Raw genomic sequence first — 21,359 nt, forward strand, 5'->3', positions numbered from 1 at the left:
TTTGTACTCATGAAATAACAAGACAGAAAGAGTAGGGTCGGGGAAGAAAGAGGCACGAGTTGGAATCAAGACCAGGCAGCCTTGGTACTCATGAGCAAAAGAGACAGCAAGTACTTAGTGTTGGAAGAAAGAGGTATAACGAGGAAACAAAACAAGGCAGCCTTTGTACTCATGAAATAACAAGACAGAAAGAGTAGGGTCGGGGAAGAAAGAGGCACGAGTTGGAATCAAGACCAGGCAGCCTTGGTACTCATGAGCAAAAGAGACAGCAAGTACTTAGTGTTGGAAGAAAGAGGTATAACGAGGAAACAAAACAAGGCAGCCTTTATACTCATGAAATAACAAGACAGAAAGAGTAGGGTCGGGGAAGAAAGAGGCACGAGTTGGAATCAAGACCAGGCAGCCTTGGTACTCATGAGCAAAAGAGACAGCAAGTACAGAGTGTTGGAAGAAAGAGGAATAACGAGGAAACAAAACAAGGCAGCCTTTATACTCATGAAATAACAAGACAGAAAGAGTAGGGTCGGGGAAGAAAGAGGCACGAGTTGGAATCAAGACCAGGCAGCCTTGGTACTCATGAGCAAAAGAGACAGCAAGTACAGAGTGTTGGAAGAAAGAGGTATAACGAGGAAACAAAACAAGGCAGCCTTTGTACTCATGAAATAACAAGACAGAAAGAGTAGGGTCGGGGAAGAAAGAGGCACGAGTTGGAGTCAAGACCAGGCAGCCTTGGTACTCATGAGCAAAAGAGACAGCAAGTACAGAGTGTTGGAAGAAAGAGATATAACGAGGAAACAAAACAAGGCAGCCTTTGTACTCATGAAATAACAAGACAGAAAGAGTAGGGTCGGGGAAGAAAGAGGCACGAGTTGGAATCAAGACCAGGCAGCCTTGGTACTCATGAGCAAAAGAGACAGCAAGTACTTAGTGTTGGAAGAAAGAGGTATAACGAGGAAACAAAACAAGGCAGCCTTTATACTCATGAAATAACAAGACAGAAAGAGTAGGGTCGGGGAAGAAAGAGGCACGAGTTGGAATCAAGACCAGGCAGCCTTGGTACTCATGAGCAAAAGAGACAGCAAGTACAGAGTGTTGGAAGAAAGAGGTATAACGAGGAAACAAAACAAGGCAGCCTTTGTACTCATGAAATAACAAGACAGAAAGAGTAGGGTCGGGGAAGAAAGAGGCACGAGTTGGAATCAAGACCAGGCAGCCTTGGTACTCATGAGCAAAAGAGACAGCAAGTACAGAGTGTTGGAAGAAAGAGGTATAACGAGGAAACAAAACAAGGCAGCCTTTGTACTCATGAAATAACAAGACAGAAAGAGTAGGGTCGGGGAAGAAAGAGGCACGAGTTGGAATCAAGACCAGGCAGCCTTGGTACTCATGAGCAAAAGAGACAGCAAGTACAGAGTGTTGGAAGAAAGAGATATAACGAGGAAACAAAACAAGGCAGCCTTTATACTCATGAAATAACAAGACAGAAAGAATAGGGTCGGGGAAGAAAGAGGCACGAGTTGGAATCAAGACCAGGCAGCCTTGGTACTCATGAGCAAAAGAGACAGCAAGCACAGAGTGTTGGAAGAAAGAGGAATAACGAGGAAACAAAACAAGGCAGCCTTTGTACTCATGAAATAACAAGACAGAAAGAGTAGGGTCGGGGAAGAAAGAGGCACGAGTTGGAATCAAGACCAGGCAGCCTTGGTACTCATGAGCAAAAGAGACAGTAAGTGCAGTGTTGGAAGAAAGAGGTATAATGTTGAACCAAAACTAGGCAGCCTTTGTATTCATGAAATAACAAGACAGGAAGTGTAGGGTGGTGGAAGAAAGAGGCACGAGGTGGAATCAAGAGTAGGCAGCCTTGGTATTCATGCGATAATGCAATAGGAGGCAGAAGTTGGCGCAGTGGTTAATTTGTAAACAAATAAGTGTTGGTGCTCTCTCAGGAGGCAGCTTGTTCCAGCCCATTTCTCCTGTTAGCTCATTTTAAAACAGAACCAACTACTAACCATGAACGTGGGGAGAGGATGTAGGGTAATGGTCAGAGTTGCCGACTTCGTAGCTGGGGAACCAGGTCGAGTCTCGGCTCAACAGCCTGTGATTCTGGGCAAATCACATAACCTCCCCATGCCTACAAAAAATGAATGTGTCCTTAACTGGTGCTCATGAAAAGCGCCGGTGTTGGTGATTAATTGCCGGGGCTGAGCACCGGAAACCACAGGCTAAAATTAAGCACTGGGCTGGCAGAAGAAAGAGCTTGAAGTGGAACCAAAACCTGACAGCTTAGTACTCATGAGATAAAGAGAAAGACAGTGAAGGGATGTGAGAGAAACACGCATGCAGTGGATTGAAGAGCAGACAGCCTTGAAATTCATAAACCCGGCCTTCAGAACCAACAGAGACTTCTAAGGAAAGCTTTAGACCCCTGCATAATTGCACTTGAAGCAATGTCATCCCTTAAGACATAAGAAGCTTGGAGGCGGGGTCACTGGAGGTGGCAAAGGGAGGGAATTTACAGATACGAAAGGTCAAGGAGGGTACCGGTGCATGGTTTCCCTTAGGTTTTTTCGTTGTTATATCAATGAACTGATATTTACCTCTTTTGCTGTGCACTTATCACTGATGAACATATGGCAAAATGTAAACATTCGTAATTAATGTCTGAGTAAACTGGGTATGAATGCTGTACTGCTTACATGTTGTAAAACAATACAAATACATTTAAGTAAACTTTACGCCCCTGCATGCTACAGAGAAGTGGAATTGATCAATAGACATGGAAAATGTTTCAATTAAAACCTTATTTGTGGGCTTCAGGAATGAAGGGTTGGCATAGGGAGAGGATGTGGTGTAACGGGCAGAGCTGCTGACTTCGGAGCTGGGGATACAGGTTCCTGTCTCAGCATTGGCTCACCATCGTGTGATTCTGGGCAAATCATTTAATCTCCTCATGCCTATGGACAGCGACTGGATACCCTCACGTGTGATAAGCCACGCTCTACAAATCCGAATATTTATCTTTTTATTTATTTATTTAAGGGTCACATATACTTGACAGGTCTACATAGTATGCCTTCAGGTGCAGGGTTGTACCAGAACACATTGAAACAGATGCAGCAAAGACAGGGCAAGGAAATGAACACTCTTTCCGAGCAGTATCTTATTTTACTGCTGAGGGCAAGCTGTGGGTGAAAGTATTGATTAATATGTAGCTGAGTATAGAAAATGGCTGCTTGGTGTGATTCTCAGAACATGACTTATGAGCAAGGATGGCGTGATCAGATTTTAACGAGGAGTGAGAAAATGTAAGAAGGATCGTGAGCTGGCACTGGAGTCACGATGAAGGTAATTTAGCATAGATAGGAGTATTGAGCGGCCAGAAAAATATGTAAAAGAGATTAGGGCGATGGAGGTCCGTGTTACGACTAAGAAAAATGGCCAATCGAAAAACCAAACAGGCTTATATGTGTTAAAGTGAGTTATATTTATCCTGTATTTACAAGATATTGCCACTCCTTGAGTATAATTAGTACAGCATTTGGTAGGTCGTAGAGGGAGATTTGGTAAATTATGCCCTAAGCAACGGAGAAGAGTAAGCAGAGAGCTATGTGAAGAGATTAAAATAATGTATTCTAGATGAGAGATGAGGCTATAGAAGCGTAAGCTCCAAGAAGTGGACAATAAAGAGTAACATTTGACGGTGACTATAAGTGGGAATGAAGTTGGTCAAAATGGTCAACATAGGAGCTGGCTCACCATTGAATCCGACGAGCGAGCCCCGGGCATTACACAAAACACTCTGAAAATTTGATTGTGCGTCAATGGGGGTGGTGCGTACATGGGCAGACTTAGCATTTGAGGGAAGGAAGCTGAGTGGAATGTGTATGTGGTGGTTCTTGAAGCAACAATATTACATCGGCTCAAACAAGAACTGATGGCCAGTATATTGGATCAGGTTGATAATTCTCCAAAGAGTAGTTTGGGTGGGTACCAGAATGCCACTGTCATAATATCCCTTAACATAGTTAAGGCATCCTAAATATCGTTTGCATGAAGTGATGGCTATTTTATTGGATTTCGTTGATAAATCTCTTGCGATCAGGCACAGAGAGCCTACCCGGCCGTAGAGCCCTGCCCTAATGTAGTCTACCATTGCCAACACCTAGGAACTCTCTGATCGTCTTCTGCTTCAAGAAGTTACGTCCCGCCTAAATCTGCCTGTCTGCCACACATACTTCCCAAGGGATGCTAATTCCTTGAAAACAATGTGGGGGCAGTTTTGGTCCCACACCAGATCTTCTAGCAGTCACATGTTGGTGTACTCTGTGCAGTCTCTTCGGATGAAAAATAAACAGTGAAAACATTGATGGAAAACATATAAAAAAAGTGGCAGATAAAGTCAGCTGCAACAAACAACTCTTGACTTTTCTTCTTGCCGCTAAACAGTCAAAACATGGTATATACAGTCGAATAAGGTAAAACCATATATATTATGCTGCCGTCCCTAGTCTTATGTCGGACAGTTTTAATGTCTTCCAATGGAAAGTAGCTTATTTTTAGTAGCTTATATTTAATTTTATTCTCATGCGCACCATCAGAATCCTGCTCCAGTTTAGTGAAATTCTGAATCCACGCCTCCTAAAAGAACACTACATCATGACACCATAGCAGTCCACTAGTGATCTCAGATCAGAGCTACCACTCCAATTACTATTTGTATCTTTGTCGTTGACTCTGTACAGTGCTCTGCTGCCTTTTGGCTAGGGTCAAGATATACAAATAGCACATAAGCACCAGTGCTTAATTTGAGCTGGTGGTTTTCGGTGCTCAGCACTGCACTTAATTGTCAACACCATCACTTATGACAGTCTGCCACATGGTGGTGCTGTTTGTCTAATTTAGAGATGAGTGCATTAACATGGATTTATTAATTCAAAATACACAAAAAATTTGTAGTACTGCCGCTCAATCATTCTTATAGCTTTGGTTGCCTGGAATTGTCACACTTGCAGGAGTGTGATGGTTAGTAGTTGTGTTGGTACTAGCATTGGCAGCGCTGGAAGGGGCAATGGGTGGTGCAAGCTGCAGTGACCCCCTAAAGAGGGTCCTGGCAGTTATATATTTAGAAATTAAGGATTAATAGACACATTTAGTAAAATTAGGCAACCGGCTTGAGCCTGCTACCGTGCAGATCTTAAAGGTATACTGCAGCAACAGTATAATTTCTCCAGTGTCTCTCTGTTTTAAGCCCACTGCACACTCCCAGCCAGGAACACATTCTTAAATGTCCATCATAAACTTATATTGTTATATCTTCTTGGAGCCACATTTAATTGTGATTAATTTTGACACATAAGATAGCAATTACTAAAATGATTATAAATATGTTTGGATTTTTAAAAATATGTATTCAAATTAATTTGTATAAGGGTAAGAAACTGGTTAAAAGAATAATTCAAATTACAAAAGTCACCTTTTTCCAGCGCTTCCTTTAGTAATTAAGGTCTCTTTCAACCAGCTGGAGGAGAAGTCTCCAGGAAGTAGCCTCCACATGTATCTGGCAGCCACATATCCTGCTTTGAAATACAAAACACTTCCTTTGCCAGGAGTATTTCGCCAAGGTCCATCATGGTCGCCCGACTCTACTGACCGTGTTTGTGATTTCACCTGCCACGACCCCACTGTGGAGAAATGAGCCTCAAAAACCTGTCATATGATATATTCATGACCACTGGAATTATGCGGCAGGGGATAGGGCCAAATTTCGTGGCAGGGTTGAGTAAATTAAGCGGCAAGAAAAGGCAAATTATGCATGGTAAAGTCGCACATTTTGTAATAGTATTACTTCATTATTTTGTCATTTTTAACCTTGCTAACACTGTCTGGGCATTGGTTGCATCTCATTAGTACCAGTTTAACACCCAAATATAGCAATAAGCATCTGAAAGGTGACCAGTCAACCTATGCAAAGGGCCTTCCACAGCGCTGCAACACATCACTGCATTTTTAGTAACTTTTGAATCGTTTGAGCTAGGAACAACAAGCAGATTATTCGGCAGATAATGGATTATGTGGCAAATCTACAATTATGCACAGATCGCTGAGGCCACACAATCGGATGTATGACATTACGACGCATGCTTTTACGACACATGCCTTTACATCGCAGTTTTTACAACGCATGCTGTTACAACGCATAGCGTTAAGGGGGGCTGGATAGTGAATAGTTTAATTTACTATTCCAACTCCAGTCCCCGTGGATAGTAGGGAAGGTGTTGGATAGTAAATTAAATCTATTCCCTATCCTAGAGCGCCCCTCAGCGCTATGCGTTGTAATAGTTGCGTCGTAAAGGCACTGCGTGGTAAAAGTTGCGTTGAAAAGGATGTTTCCCCACACAATCACATAATTCCAGAAGCCCTGGGTTTATTGTACTCACTCAATTCCAAAACTGTGCAAGGAGTTCTCAGCTATGCAGACAATCGTGTAAAATCTCTTTTTGAATGTTATTTCCAAACAGGTGTTGGCCAGGTATTAGTGGGATAAATGGTGTACATGAACTCCTTGCTTCGAAATGATGTTATTTGACTGTTATTTTTTCGGCATTCAAAACTGTTGAAAAGCTAACCTCTTCAAAAATCGGTAAATATTGTAAAAAGGTATTTAAGGGGATTGCTTGTATGCAAAGTGATACTAAATTTAAATATGGCAAACTATGAATAGTTGGGATATGAAAGAATGAAAATGCTAGAATACACTGTCAGCTCACATGGGGCCAACACCTGAATTCTGAAATTGATGTGATGGGAAAGACTGCAAGTACCAGAATGCACTGAGGTGTCAATAGGGACCAACACCCGAATACACTATACATGAAGGAGCTGCCTTGTCTATGTGCTCTGCTGGGAGGTTTAGGGAAGTGTTGGACACGGCCTCGTGGCGTGGTCCGACCCCGTCCGCATGGAGGGCCCGGGACGACATCGGCCCTCCATTTACCTACTATCGACCCCCCTGACACGCACATTCACGAACCATCGGCGCGAGCAGCCTCCCCGGCCACCTACAGCTCTCCCCCTCCCTGGTACCCCGGCAGGACCTGCTCGCCAACGCTGCCAGCCTGGCACCCTGACCAGGCCACCCTTTCCGGCCCGACTCCATCTTGGGACCCTCACGCCCCGAACACGTGGCCGCAGCCATCCCGGGCCCGGCCCCAGCGAAGCCCAGACATTGAGGCACCAGGATCCTCCCAGGTGGTAAAGTGGCCACTCGACCAGACCCCGGAGGAGGAGAGTCTCGATGGGCCTTCCACCGCCCCCGGACGCCTGGTATCGATCGCTCTCCCGGCTCCCTGGGCGCTGGCTCCGCCCCCCTGCTGGGTGTCTGGACACCTTCATCCCGGCCCCTCTGACCCCCAGGCGCGAGGGTCCGGACATCAAAGCCCTCCAGTCCTATATCTGGGCCAGCCCCGGATCAAGACGGCAGTTGTATCTGGAGTCGAAGCCCTGCTGACCTCGTCGCGGCTGATCCTGATCCTAACTCCTGCACCTGGAACTATCTTCGAGGCCCTGCTGACGCTGTCGCGGCCTGCCCAACTGGAACTACCTTCGAGGCCCTGCTGACGCTGTCGCGGCCTGTCCAAGCTGAACCACCTTTGAGGCCCTGCTGACGCTGTCGCGGCCTGTCCAAGCTGAACCACCTTTGAGGCCCTGCTGACGCTGTCGCGGCCTGCTCAAACTGAACTACCTTCGAGGCCCTGCTGACGCTGTCGCGGCCTGTCCAAGCTGACCCACCTTCGAGGCCCTGCTGACGCTGTCGCGGCCTGAACCCTTGAACTATCCACGCACCAGTGGGTGCCAAGCCTGTCCCGCTACCCCCTTTCCCCAGAGACCACGACATTACGGATCCCTCGATCCTTGCCACTACCCTGCCAAGAACTTGCTTTGAGTACTTATATAAAGATTCTTGTGAACATCCTTCCTGTGTAGTGTCTATCTGTAAGTAGTGTGATTGCTCTGTTGTTACGATTGTAGGAGAGGAGCCTCGCCAAGGAGGCCTCCCTACGGCGCTCGGCCTATTCCATACAGAGAGGTGGGCCTCGGGGCGGACAGTCAGACACCTTCTGTCTCCCCTGGGGTCGCCTTTCCAACATTGGTGGCAGCGGTGGGATCCGAGCCCACGCAAATCGTACAGCGAGTAACACGTCACTACTGACAGAGACCCACAGCCACGATGACTACTAAGGAAGCCGGAACGACCGCAGAATTCCAGAAAGACCTGTTAGAGGAGTATACCCATAAAGAACTTAAACAATTTTGCAAAGACTTGGGTATCGCTACCACTGGACTAAGTACGAAGGACGATTTCAAAGAAGCGCTGCAAACCTGGGTGGAGACCAGAGAGACCCCACCCCAAACGAACGATGACATTGCCCGAGAAGTACCCGTGAGTACCGTCATAGCCCCCATAGAGGAAAGAACCGCCAACAGGGACCCGGGCCTCTCCCACGAAGATGCCCGGGAGCGAGAGAGGAGTCGGCTCCATGAACTAGAGCTCGCCCGACTCCGGCTGGACGGAGAACTCCAATTAGCAGAAAAGAAAATGGCCCTTGAACAACTGCGATTAGAGGGAGATCTGGAAGAGAGGCGGCGGCAAAGAGAATTGGAAGAAAAAAAACTCGCATACGAACACGAGCGTGGCCTCAAAGAACTCGAAATCAAAGCCAAAATCGAAGAAGCTGGCGCCACGGTAGCCCGGAACCCCTCACCTCCTGCCGACCCAAAGGTCCACATCCCGAAGGATATCGTCAAGGAGTACTACAAGAATGACGATATCCAGCAATGGTTCAAGGCGTACGAAGTTGCCATGACCGCGCACCGCATTCCGCGATCAGACTGGGGTGCCGGCTCATGGGGGAGATTCGTCAGCGAAGGAAGAGACACCCTGCTGGAGCTGGCCGACGACGTAATGTCCTCCTATGACCACATGAAGGAAGCCCTGCTTGTCCGGTATGGCCTCACCCCCGAGATGTACCGGCAGAGATTCAGAGACTGCAAGAAAATCCCCGGTACCACGTGGGTCGAGTACGTGAACTTTTATAGCAGGGCCCTGGAAGGATGGATAAAGGGCAGCAAAGTGTCCACCTACGAGCAGCTGTTCGACCTCATCGTTTGGGAGCACCTCTCCAACAACTGCTTTGTCGAGCTCCGACAGCATCTACTCGACAGCAAGCTAACCGAGCCCCGGAAACTCGCCGTCGAGGCAGATCGATGGGTGAGCACCCGGGTCCCCCGAACACCGATAGGAGAAACCGGTCAGGGCGGCCGGGGGCACCCCCGCCAGCGGGGAGGCGGAGGAGGACAGAACCCGAGCCAAAGCTTCCCGCCGGCCTCGGGCCGGGGTCCCCCTCCAGGGAACCCCCCGAGTAACACTTCGCCGTCCCTGAAGAGGGACCCCCCAGCACGGCCGGGGCCCCACCCGAACATTACTTGCCACAGATGCCAGCGGACCGGTCACTATGCCAGTGACCCCCTCTGCCCCATGAACCAGCGTCCCGGCACCACGGGGCCCCCGACCCGCCAGTTCGCTGCTGCAGCTCTGGGAGAAGAGAGAGAAGAAGACGTAGAAGTCTACGAGGAAGATCAAATGGAGTATGAACCGGCCGCCATGGCCCTAGCCTGCCTGGGCAATAGAGACCTGGTACCCCAGGCCCCGCTACCGAGCAACACTCGAAAATACCGTCAGTGGGTACACATCAATGGACGACGGACCGAAGCCCTCCGGGACACGGGAGCCAGTGTGACGGCCGTCCGCTGCCACTTGGTGACCCCCGAACAGATCATCCCGAACGTACGCTGCCCCGTGAGGGCCGCCGACAACTCAGAAACTCTATGCCAGATGGCCCGAATTCCCTTCGAATGGGGGGGGGTGTCGGGCACCCTCAAGGTGACCGTCCGGGACGACGCCCCCGTGGACTGCCTCCTTGGGAACGACCTCGAGAGCTCTCCCTGGGCCCAAGTCGAGCGGAGAGAGCACCTAGGAATGATGGGATTACCAGAGTGGGTCTGTGCGACGACCCGATCTATGGCGGCCCGAGCCCCGGCAGCGACCGAGGCCGCCCCGACCGAGGAGCCGGAGTGGCCCGAGCCACCACCCTCTGCCATCCCCGAAGAATGCGACTCCGAGACCAGGCCCTCGGAGCCCGGAAACCACCACGAGCTCAGCGACATCCCCGAGCTAGCCCAATGGCGCCAAGAGGGTGGTCCCACCCGAGAACAGTTTCGGCAGGAACAGAAGACCTGCCCTTCCCTCGAGGGGACCCGCCAACAAGCCGCTGCCCAAGCTACCGGGGACACCTCAGGGTCCCACTGGGTCTACTGGGACCACGACCTCCTATATAGTGAACAGAAAATTGCCGAGCTGGGGGCCAGCCGAGTGCTAGTGGTTCCCCTGCGATTCAGACACTTCCTTTTGAACCTGGCGCACGATGTGCCCCTCGCAGGGCACCTGGGGCAGGACAAAACTTACAGCCGCCTGGTGACCCATTTCTACTGGCCCAAAATGCGCACTGATGTACATAACCACTGCCGCACCTGCCCGACATGCCAAGCCAGCGGAAAGAGCGGAGGGAAGGTGAAGGCCCCGCTCCAACCCTTTCCAGTCGTAACCACCCCATTCGAGCGAGTGGGAATAGACATTGTGGGGCCCCTGGACCCTCAAACCTCGCAAGGGCATCGCTTCATACTTGTCCTGGTGGACCACGCCACCCGCTATCCTGAGGCCATCCCCCTCAGAACCATCACCGCTCCCGTGGTGGGGCGAGCCTTGATGGGGATCTTCTCCCGAGTAGGATTCCCCCGGGAGGTCGTGAGCGATCGGGGCACGAACTTTATATCTAAATATATGCGGTCCCTGTGGCAACAGTGCGGGGTCACATACAAGTTCACCACCCCGTATCATCCCCAAGGGAATGGACTTGTGGAGCGGTTCAACCGGACACTCAAGGGAATGATACAGGGCCTAGAAGAGCCACTACGACGCAGATGGGATGTCCTGCTGCCCTGCCTCCTGTTTGCCTATCGGGAGGTACCACAGAAATCCCTGGGGTTCAGCCCTTTTGAACTCTTGTACGGACACCCTGTCCGAGGTCCGCTCAGCCTGGTCAAAGAGGGCTGGGAAACTACCGTCCAAGGCGCGCCACCGGATGTCTACCGGTACCTCCTGACCCTCCGAAACCAGACTCGGAAGTTCCGGGCCCTTGCAGAGGCCAACCTGGAGGCCAGTCAGGAGGACATGAAACGCTGGTACGACCAGCACTCCTCCTCCATCGATTTCGAGCCGGGCCAGCGGGTCTGGGTCATGTCCCCGGTCGAACCCTGTGCCCTCCAGGACAAATGGTCGGGGCCCTTCAAGGTGATCGAGCGCAAGAGCCCCGTCACTTACCTCGTGGATATGGAGTCTCCCCGGAACCCCCTCCGGGTTCTGCACGCCAACCGGCTCAAACCTCATTTTGCCCGCACAGAACTGAGCCTGCTACTCGCTACCAACGATGGGGCCGAAGACGACTCCGTGCCCCTGCCCGACCTCCTAAGGTGCGCTGAGAAAGACGGCTCCGTCGAGGGAATCTCTCTCTCCCCCGACCTGACCCCCGCACAGCGCCGAGACTGTCAAGAACTGTTGGGACAATTCACAGATCTGTTCTCCCTCACCCCCGGGGTCACCCAATGGTGTGTCCACGATGTCGACACCGGGGACAGTCAGCCAGTACGACACCGGGCCTACCGGGTCCCCGACCGAGTTCGGGCCTGCATCCAGACGGAAGTCACCAAGATGCTGGCCCTGGGGGTAGTCGAACCCTCCGACAGTCCCTGGGCCAGCCCAGTGGTCCTGGTCCCCAAGGCCGCCGCACCTGGCACCCCGCCAGAACTCCGGTTTTGCGTCGACTACCGGGGGCTGAATGCTGTTACGAGAACCGACGCACATCCCCTCCCCCGGGCCGATGAACTGATCGACCGCCTGGGGGCCGCCAAGTACCTCAGTACCTTCGACCTCACCGCCGGGTATTGGCAGATCGGCCTCACCCCTGGCGTCCAGGAGCGCTCCGCCTTCTCCACACCCGACGGCCACTTCCAGTTCAAGGTGATGCCCTTCGGCATGAAAAACGCCCCGGCCACCTTCCAGAGACTAGTAAACAAAGTACTGGTGGGGCTGGAAGAGTTCAGTGCCGCCTACCTAGACGACATTGCGGTCTACAGCCTCCACTGGGCTGAGCACCTGAAACACCTCTGGGAAGTCCTGACAGCCCTCCGCCGGGCCGGGCTAACTGTGAAGGCCAGCAAGTGCCAGATAGGCCAAGGGTCCGTGACCTATCTGGGACACCAAGTGGGGAGCGGCCAAGTGGCTCCCCTCCAACCCAAGATCGACGCCATCCTAGCCTGGGAACCCCCGGTCAACCAAACCGCCGTCCGAGCCTTCCTGGGGCTCACGGGGTACTATCTGCGTTTTATCAAGAACTATGGGAGCATTGTGGGCCCCCTCACGGAACTGACCTCGAAGAACCGGCCCCAAAAAGTGCAGTGGACACCCGCGTGTCAGGTGGCCTTCGAGACCTTGAAAGCAGCCATGTGTACCGCCCCTGTGCTCCAGGCCCCCGACTACAGCCGAGAGTTTGTGGTCCAGACCGATGCCTCGGAACACGGCATCGGGGCGGTCCTATCGCAAATGGACTCCGCGGGAACTGACCATCCTGTGGCCTTCATCAGCCGGCGGCTGCTGGCCCGAGAGCAGCGATGGAGCACCATCGAGAGAGAAGCCTTCGCTGTCGTGTGGGCCCTCAAGAAACTCAGGCCCTACCTCTTCGGCACCCACTTCCGGGTGCAGACTGACCACCGGCCCCTAAGGTGGCTGATGCACATGCGTGGCGAAAATCCCAAACTGCTGCGATGGTCCATCTCCCTCCAAGGCATGGATTTCACTGTGGAGCATCGCCCTGGCAGTGACCACGCCAACGCTGACGGCCTGTCCCGGTTTTTCCGCCTCGACGAAGAGAGCCCCCAGGAAGATGGGTGACTCTCCCCGCCTTCAGCTGGAGGGGACGTGTGTTGGACACGGCCTCGTGGCGTGGTCCGACCCCGTCCGCATGGAGGGCCCGGGACGACATCGGCCCTCCATTTACCTACTATCGACCCCCCTGACACGCACATTCACGAACCATCGGCGCGAGCAGCCTCCCCGGCCACCTACAGCTCTCCCCCTCCCTGGTACCCCGGCAGGACCTGCTCGCCAACGCTGCCAGCCTGGCACCCTGACCAGGCCACCCTTTCCGGCCCGACTCCATCTTGGGACCCTCACGCCCGAACACGTGGCCGCAGCCATCCCGGGCCCGGCCCCAGCGAAGCCCAGACATTGAGGCACCAGGATCCTCCCAGGTGGTAAAGTGGCCACTCGACCAGACCCCGGAGGAGGAGAGTCTCGATGGGCCTTCCACCGCCCCCGTACGCCTGGTATCGATCGCTCTCCCGGCTCCCTGGGCGCTGGCTCCGCCCCCCTGCTGGGTGTCTGGACACCTTCATCCCGGCCCCTCTGACCCCCAGGCACGAGGGTCCGGACATCAAAGCCCTCCAGTCCTATATCTGGGCCAGCCCCGGATCAAGACGGCAGTTGTATCTGGAGTCGAAGCCCTGCTGACCTCGTCGCGGCTGATCCTGATCCTAACTCCTGCACCTGGAACTATCTTCGAGGCCCTGCTGACGCTGTCGCGGCCTGCCCAACCGGAACTACCTTCGAGGCCCTGCTGACGCTGTCGCAGCCTGTCCAAGCTGAACCACCTTCGAGGCCCTGCTGACGCTGTCGCGGCCTGTCCAAGCTGAACCACCTTTGAGGCCCTGCTGACGCTGTCGCGGCCTGCTCAAACTGAACTACCTTCGAGGCCCTGCTGACGCTGTCGCGGCCTGTCCAAGCTGACCCACCTTCGAGGCCCTGCTGACGCTGTCGCGGCCTGAACCCTTGAACTATCCACGCACCAGTGGGTGCCAAGCCTGTCCCGCTACCCCCTTTCCCCAGAGACCACGACATTACGGATCCCTCGATCCTTGCCGCTACCCTGCCAAGAACTTGCTTTGAGTACTTATATAAAGATTCTTGTGAACATCCTTCCTGTGTAGTGTCTATCTGTAAGTAGTGTGATTGCTCTGCTGTTACGATTGTAGGAGAGGAGCCTCGCCAAGGAGGCCTCCCTACGGCGCTCGGCCTATTCCATACAGAGAGGTGGGCCTCGGGGCGGACAGTCAGACATCTTCTGTCTCCCCTGGGGTCGCCTTTCCAACAGGAAGGCACTCAAGGGGAAGTTTAATACTTAAAACACCTCCATGATCTTGTTGAGACAACTAAAGAACTCACACTCTGTTAATGCGTTACAGCATCTGTCCCCAGCCGTGTTTACGCTGTTTACTAACACTTGAGCCTGGGCCAGTTTTTTTCTGGCAAATTCCCTTCCTCCATCTGCTCATTTAGTCATTTTAAGCTGATGAGCTGCTACTGAAGGGGATTTGGGAGAGAGAATCTGCACTTCTCCCGCAAAGATGCCGCTTAAGAGTGATCGAGGGCCTGTAGATATTCAACCAATAAGGGTATGGAATATTGTCCATCTGTCCAAGACAACATCAGGACCAAGTGCTTATAACCCGCACGTTCGCACGGATTTTTAACTCCCAGCGTTTCTAGACAATAGGAAAATATGACATATTGTGGGGTATGAAGGGCAAGGGGTACACCTACATACGACAAATAGACCATGGTGAGCAGGAACAGAGCGAGAATTTTCAGCATATGAGGCAAAATGGAAATGAAGAAAGTATATTTTTTAGCCTTTTGCAATAATTTGGCAGTGCCACTAGATGGTAGCCAAAGACTGCTGCATAACCTTTTTTGATGTGAGCATCTGCCGTGATCATGACAAGTAACTCAATGTCCTTCAGGACTCCATTATGTCTCCATTATAGTATTACAAGCATACATTAGCTTGTTTATGTCATTGGGGGTTTAAAGGTCCCACACTCAGGCCCGGACTGGCCGTTGTGGGCACCGGGCAATCCCCCGGTCGGCCGCAAGGGTGGGGGCGGTTTTGGGCCCTGGGGGCCGTTTTTGTTGCAGAGCCGTTTTTGCAGTATAGCTGCAAAATCGGCCCTGTAACAAAATCGGTTGAAAACCGGCCCTGGCAAAGCGCTCGCCCCCCTCCCGCCCGGGGGCGGGGGGGGCCGGCCGAGCACTTTCCAGGGCCGGTTTTGGTTCCCAGTCCGGCCCTGCCCACACTGTGTTGTCAGAGTGGCGGTTACTGGCTGCCCCCAGCTGCATACTGTGGTGGATGCCCATTGGGGGGCACTCAGATCGAAACTGACCCCATAGGAGCAATCACGCCTTTATTAAATGCAAATACATAAAACATCTGGTGACACAGGCACACGTCCCAGGAGAGCCAGGTGCTGGGAAGCCACCAGCTACTTGATCATCAAGGTGCAGAGATGTGGAGGTAAGAATAGTAAAACAATGTATGTATATTTACCTCCATTATATAGATTAGTTGATGCTCAGGATTCGATAAATTGTCAAGACAATATTAAAACCTTGATGACGTGGTAGCAGTCTCTGTAAAGTATCGTTGAATCTAGTAGGACAAACCAAACCTGGCTAAGTGATTCTCTTTCGACACCCTCTTCAGTTTGTCAGTGATATTGATGCCCAAGCTCCTCATGCTTTGTTTCTTCATTGATTTTTCTTCCCTTGTATTCCATTACATAAGCTCTGATTATGTTATAAGCTCATTACTAACCACGTATGCTGTCAGAGCTCGCAAGTACCTATTCACTTTCATATAGTTAAGCAATGGTGTTTTATATTTTTTTATTGCTTCTACCCATATTTGGTGTTTATCGAATAGGTATTTGCTTGTGACATTTACATATAAATCAAGTGTTCAGCTACTGCACCTCTAAATTTACACCTTCGATAAAAGCAGTGTGTATTTCTTCAAATTAATGCACTTTTCACTCCAACAATTTTGTGGATGATCTTTTTTGTGCTCATGTCTCTTCTGAGGTTGAGTCAAGCTTGGCTTGCCAACTTGTTCCCTAAGATATTTTTTCTATTGTGTGATGGGCTGATTTATTGTGTAATTCATAAAAATCCAGGATAATAGGACACTGTGTTTCTAATTTAGCTTTGAAATACTGAAATGTACATACACATTAGTGGCTTCTCATATATAGCAAGAGAAGCGAGGTGATAATTTGTGCACCTGAATTACAACCACTCTGATCCAAAGGTGCTCACTTGACCAAAATGTGTAGTCTTGGCAACACCATTTTTTTCAATTTGACCAATTTACTTAGCAACAAAATTTGGAAACATGTCGGCCTGATTCTCTTCAGCATATTGTGTGCCTGTGTGTCTCAATATACTAGATATTGCTTCAAATTTAGTAATATTGTTAACATTTTCTGTAGTATACACAATAAATCGTTTGGTCTCTTAATTCATTCATCTCAGCGATTTCAGGTTTTTCTTCACTAAATCCAATGTTTTCCTTTACAGACAATGGGTTTTGGAAGCTGCTGCTCACGGCACTAAGGTAATCTTATGTGTAGAATTAAAACATTCAGAAATTACAAAAAATCATTATGACTTTTACAGATTCTTGTCATATTTCTGCATGCCGTTTGTTGCCCGATTTACATGATGGGTCTTTGGAAGACTCAGCTCCTACTTTGGTACTATGGGCCCCTTAAGTCCCTAGCCTCGACTCAGACTCAGCTCCCCCATTAAATTGTGTAGTTGTCAATCTCCAGCAGGCAGCAGAAATCCGACAATCCTATGAAAAAACACATGGGGGGAATCCCAAAGCATTGACTCTCAGCTCCAAATCCCGATCGGCCATAGGATAACTGTCAGAACGCAAATCTGAAGCATTCCCGCACAGTTCCAGAACTATATTCCATACAGCTAATCTGCATAAAAGATGGGTGTGTTACTGTATAAAGCAGTAAACCCGATCATTAGAGAGGCCAAACTTGCTTAACCAAAGTTAATATTATTTTTTTTTTATTGTGGTAGTGAATATTGAAGTCAGAATATCGACTGGCCACAATATCATGAACGAAATATCGGGTGACAAAGTATCGAAGTGATAAGTGCACTGAGGGAGGTATTGATTTAATATTCTTAACTCCAAATCTATGTACCTCAATTGTATATATTACCACCGTTTGTTTCTGAGGATTTAAGAATAAAAACTCTATTCAAACATACTTTTCGATATCTTGTCCCCCGATATTCTGGTTGTGATATTGTGACCCATCGATATCCTAGCATTGATATTCCCGACCCACACCTTCACTTTGGTTCCAAAAAGGTGTGAGCTGGCCTCTCAGGGCTCAACCTGTGATCTAAGGTCCCACTCATCTTTAAAGTGAGTACCTAATTAATCATGCTATCTCACTGGCTAAAGGACTTCATGGCACATTAATTGATTAATAGCGGGAAGACAATGCCTCTAGATATCTCCGCTCCATGTCAGGGATGTTCCTCATCAACCAGCATGCTCTAACATCATCAGTCCCTCCAGCTGCTGTGTTACACTGCATGGGAGGACTTGTGCTGCTGTGACCTAGAACTGAGCTTATGCCCTACAGTGGTGAGCTTGGGTAGTTAAATCTCTAGAGTAGTGTGGTATCCTGCAGTAGAAAGCTTGGGGCAAAACCTAAAAACACCCTTACCACCCTATTCCCTTACCCACCACTGAACCCTAAAAACAACCTTACTACCCTATTCCCTTACCCACTCGTAAACCCTGAAAACCCCCTTACCACCCAATTTGTTTTCCACCCATTGTGTGGTAATGGATGCGTGATAAATGCATTGTGTTTTAATGCCTGTGTGGTAAATGCTGTTTCCCATATTAGCGTGGAGGACTAGATCGGCTGTGTCCGATGAATGAAGTGGTATTGTATGGGGGAAGGCATGGGATTTGGTGTCCTACAAGTATGGTCCAGTTGAGAGCTTGAGTGGTGGCTGTTCCTCAGTAACGAGCTTGGCTAGTTGCATCTTATGAGTGGACTGGGATGCTACAGGGAAAAACTTGTGGTGGGATATCATACAGGCCGGAGCTGGGGTCCTTAGGTCCTAAGAAGGTTCAGAAATGGAGAAGGTTGTTGAGTTTTCACAATAAAAGGGCTTCCTGACTATGTGCGGCAAGTGAATCGCTTCTGGAATATAGACAACACATTACTCCACATTTCAGAGTTGAAATGGATGAACTTCTGTCCTTCCGCCATCGTGGATCTGAAAAGGAACATTTCTTCGGCGATCTGACGGTGTCAGAGCTGGTAGAAGGTTATAGAATAGCCTTGAAAAAATATTGTCTCCCAAAGTATAGTGTTTTTAATGTTTTTTAACCCCTTCGTTGCGGCGGCTATTCAGCCGCAGCGCTAAGGGGGAGGCGGGGCCACGCAGCGGTCCCGTGCTCGTGACGGAACCGCTCCGTCACGGCCCGTGGGCGAGCTGTGCTTATGACGGAACGGTTCCATCACGGCCCCGCCCGCCTAATAGAACTTTCAGCGCAGGCGCGGAATTCGGGCCGCGCAGGCGCGGCGAGCGGGCCGTGACGGAACCGTTCCGTCACCAGCACAGCCCACCCGAGGCTCGTGACGGAAAGGTTCCGTCACGAGCATGGGAGGGGTTAAACTAATATCATCCCATTGGTAGTAGTTTTTGCATTCCTAACTCTAAAGGGGCACTATTTTTGCGAACGATGTTTGGACACTATGGGGCAGATTTACAAGTCCCCTGCGCCACCAGTACATCACTTTTCATGACGTACTGGTGGCGCAGGGGGCTCCTCCATATTAACAAGGACAGGAAAATCCTCCCTGCATGACTTTTCCTCTCCTTGTTAATACAGCCCCTTCACAAGCAGCACTTTGCGTTGAAGGGGCGTTCCATGGGTGTTGCTGTGGGTGTTCCCACGCAACACCCATGGAACACAACACAGCTCCAGATTTACGAGAAATCGTAAATCTGGAGATGAATCTGAATGCTACGCCACCCTAGAGGTGGCATAGCGAGGCGCAACGAGGAGAAATGTTTTCATTTCTCCTTGGTTTTTTTCTCTTTCAATGCGTGCTGCATTCTACAGCACGCATTGAAAGAGGAAAATGCCTGCAGTGATTGTTTTTGTGCAGCAAGGTGCAGCCAGCGCATGGCTGCAGTTTGTGCGCAAGCACAGGGGGAAGCACAGAGATGCGCCATATTCTTGCAAATATGTTGCATCCCTGTGCTTCAGAAGTGCTACAGCGTGGCCCAGCCAAAGGGCTTGTGGTGCCACGCTGCAGCACTTCCTTGTAGATCTGCTCCTATATATTTGTCAGACGGTATCTAGTTTACAAACCTGGTTGGTCGAGCACATCCTGGAAGTGGAATGTGTCTGTCTGTCAAGTTGCAGTCCAGAGCACGATATCAGAAGCATTGTCTTCCTGCACTTAATTCTTACCTGTGGCTGTCACGGGGCGGCGGCCGCAGGAATCGCCAGCACCCCCCAGCTCTTACATTTGCTTGCCGCAGGCGGCAAACACAGGGGCTGCAATGTCGGGCCTAAGGCCTAGCTACACCAATGACCAACCCCCAGAAGCAAAAACAGCCCCCTTCGCTGCTAAATGGTCCCCCACCCTTCCAGCCTCCTGGGGAAACACCAGATGCCCGCTATGGCCAGTCCAGATCTGCATTGAATGGAACATGCTTAACATCTAACAGATTGGAAGTGCTGTGTAGTCAGAAGGCTGTTGATTCTCTCATCCCTGGAACCTAGAATTGTATAGAATAGGGGTGCCCACCGTTGGTCCACAAGCACTGGCACCAGGCCAGAATTCAAGAAGAATATTAAATACGTAAATGGTCCATGTTCAGATTCATTGAGCTTGATTCACATTACTGACTCTCGGGTACCACCACTATGTAAATGTATACCACAACTGTGTAGAATTGCACAGCTGTAAACCCCCGCAGTGGGTGTTTCAAGACATGGCTAGAACACAAGAGTTTGTGAACGGCCATATACATTTCCACAAGAGAATAGTCATAATGTTCTCTTGATTCATTCCACCGTGGTCCACCACTCCCGTCAAGAGCTGGATAAAGTCCATGTTCCGGGGTGGCAAGGGAACTGGAACATGTTCAAACTTCGTGGTTTGCAGGGAAACAGGGCGAAATTCAAACATTGAAATTTCACAGTGGGGTTAACTTTCCTCGATGCAAAATAGTACCTTGCATTCAGCTCATCAGTGGGGAAATAGCAACAACGTAAAATTACACTGCGCTGTTACACCTAGCACCCTGTGACTGGTGCAGCTCTTCAGACGTACTACTGTCAATGTTTGTGAATTCCAAAAAGTAGTAAATCTGCACACATTCTAAGGAGTACTTTCACCGGTGAAAAAACTACTTTTTGTGTATTGCTCAAACTTATTTCAATGTATCCCAAGTGACTATCCCAATAATCTGTCATGCTTCCACTCCCATCACCACTTGTGAGTTTGATGTTCCACCCTAAGCGGCATGGGTACACCCTGGTGTGGGTTCTGTGCTCACTGGAACCAGGTTACATCCGACTGAAGAGACCCAATCAGGGTGGAACTGGTCTTGGGTCGCTTAAAGAACAGTCGATGGACGGAATGCTGAACAATGTCAAACAGTCCCCCCCAGTAAAGAGATATGGGCCCAGGATGCTTCTTTCCGATCCAGGGAAAGACCCAGCCTGGCAGTTTAGGCTGGACTGTTCCCAGAAGGAGCAGAGTCAAGACTGATTTGCATAAGGCTGGGTCCAAACTGAGGTGGCAGAGTGAGCTAAAGAACAATGGATTAAACCCAGATCTCATGACTGGGGGAGAGTGGTTGAAAAGTTTGAGCTCTCCGTCTATCATCTTGTTGTGGTTGCTTGTTTCCAGGTTCAGGGAGGACCTGGCCTTGCAGTTTTCACTGGATTGTTCTCATTGGAGCAGGGTCAAGACTCATTTCCCAAATGGCTGGGTCCACACTGAGCAGGGACGGTGGGCAAAAGGGAATGCTACCCCAAGCGATTGCAGGTGGTAAGACAAATGCAAGCATTCCTCCCATCACCTTTTGTGTGTTTGATGTACTGCCCTGAGTGTCATGGGTATGCCCAGTCGTGAGTCCCGTGCTCACTGCACCACTGGAACCAAGTTACACTCGACTGAAAAGGCCCAAGTGGGCAAACCCGGTTCTAGTTCCGCAAGGTCCTGGCAGGGCAGTTCGGGCTGGACTATTCCTTTTGGAGCAGGGTCAAAACTGATGTGCATAT

General features: G+C 50.3%; 1 protein-coding gene across 4 annotated transcripts in view; it reads left to right on the top strand.

Annotated features, from left to right (window-relative positions):
* Window positions 1-21,359, top strand: part of LINGO3 (leucine rich repeat and Ig domain containing 3) — a 1,135,152-nt gene that overhangs the window by 898,836 nt on the left and 214,957 nt on the right. For all 4 annotated transcript variants that reach the window (XM_078669069.1, XM_078669072.1, XM_078669068.1 and 1 more), the window contains one exon: window positions 16,583-16,619. The gene's annotated coding sequence lies outside the window, so the exon portion shown is untranslated. The remainder of the gene's footprint in view (window positions 1-16,582; window positions 16,620-21,359) is intronic.

The sequence above is a fragment of the Lissotriton helveticus genome, chromosome 12, assembly GCF_964261635.1.
Source record: "Lissotriton helveticus chromosome 12, aLisHel1.1, whole genome shotgun sequence".
In the NCBI taxonomy this organism is placed as follows: domain Eukaryota; kingdom Metazoa; phylum Chordata; class Amphibia; order Caudata; family Salamandridae; genus Lissotriton; species Lissotriton helveticus.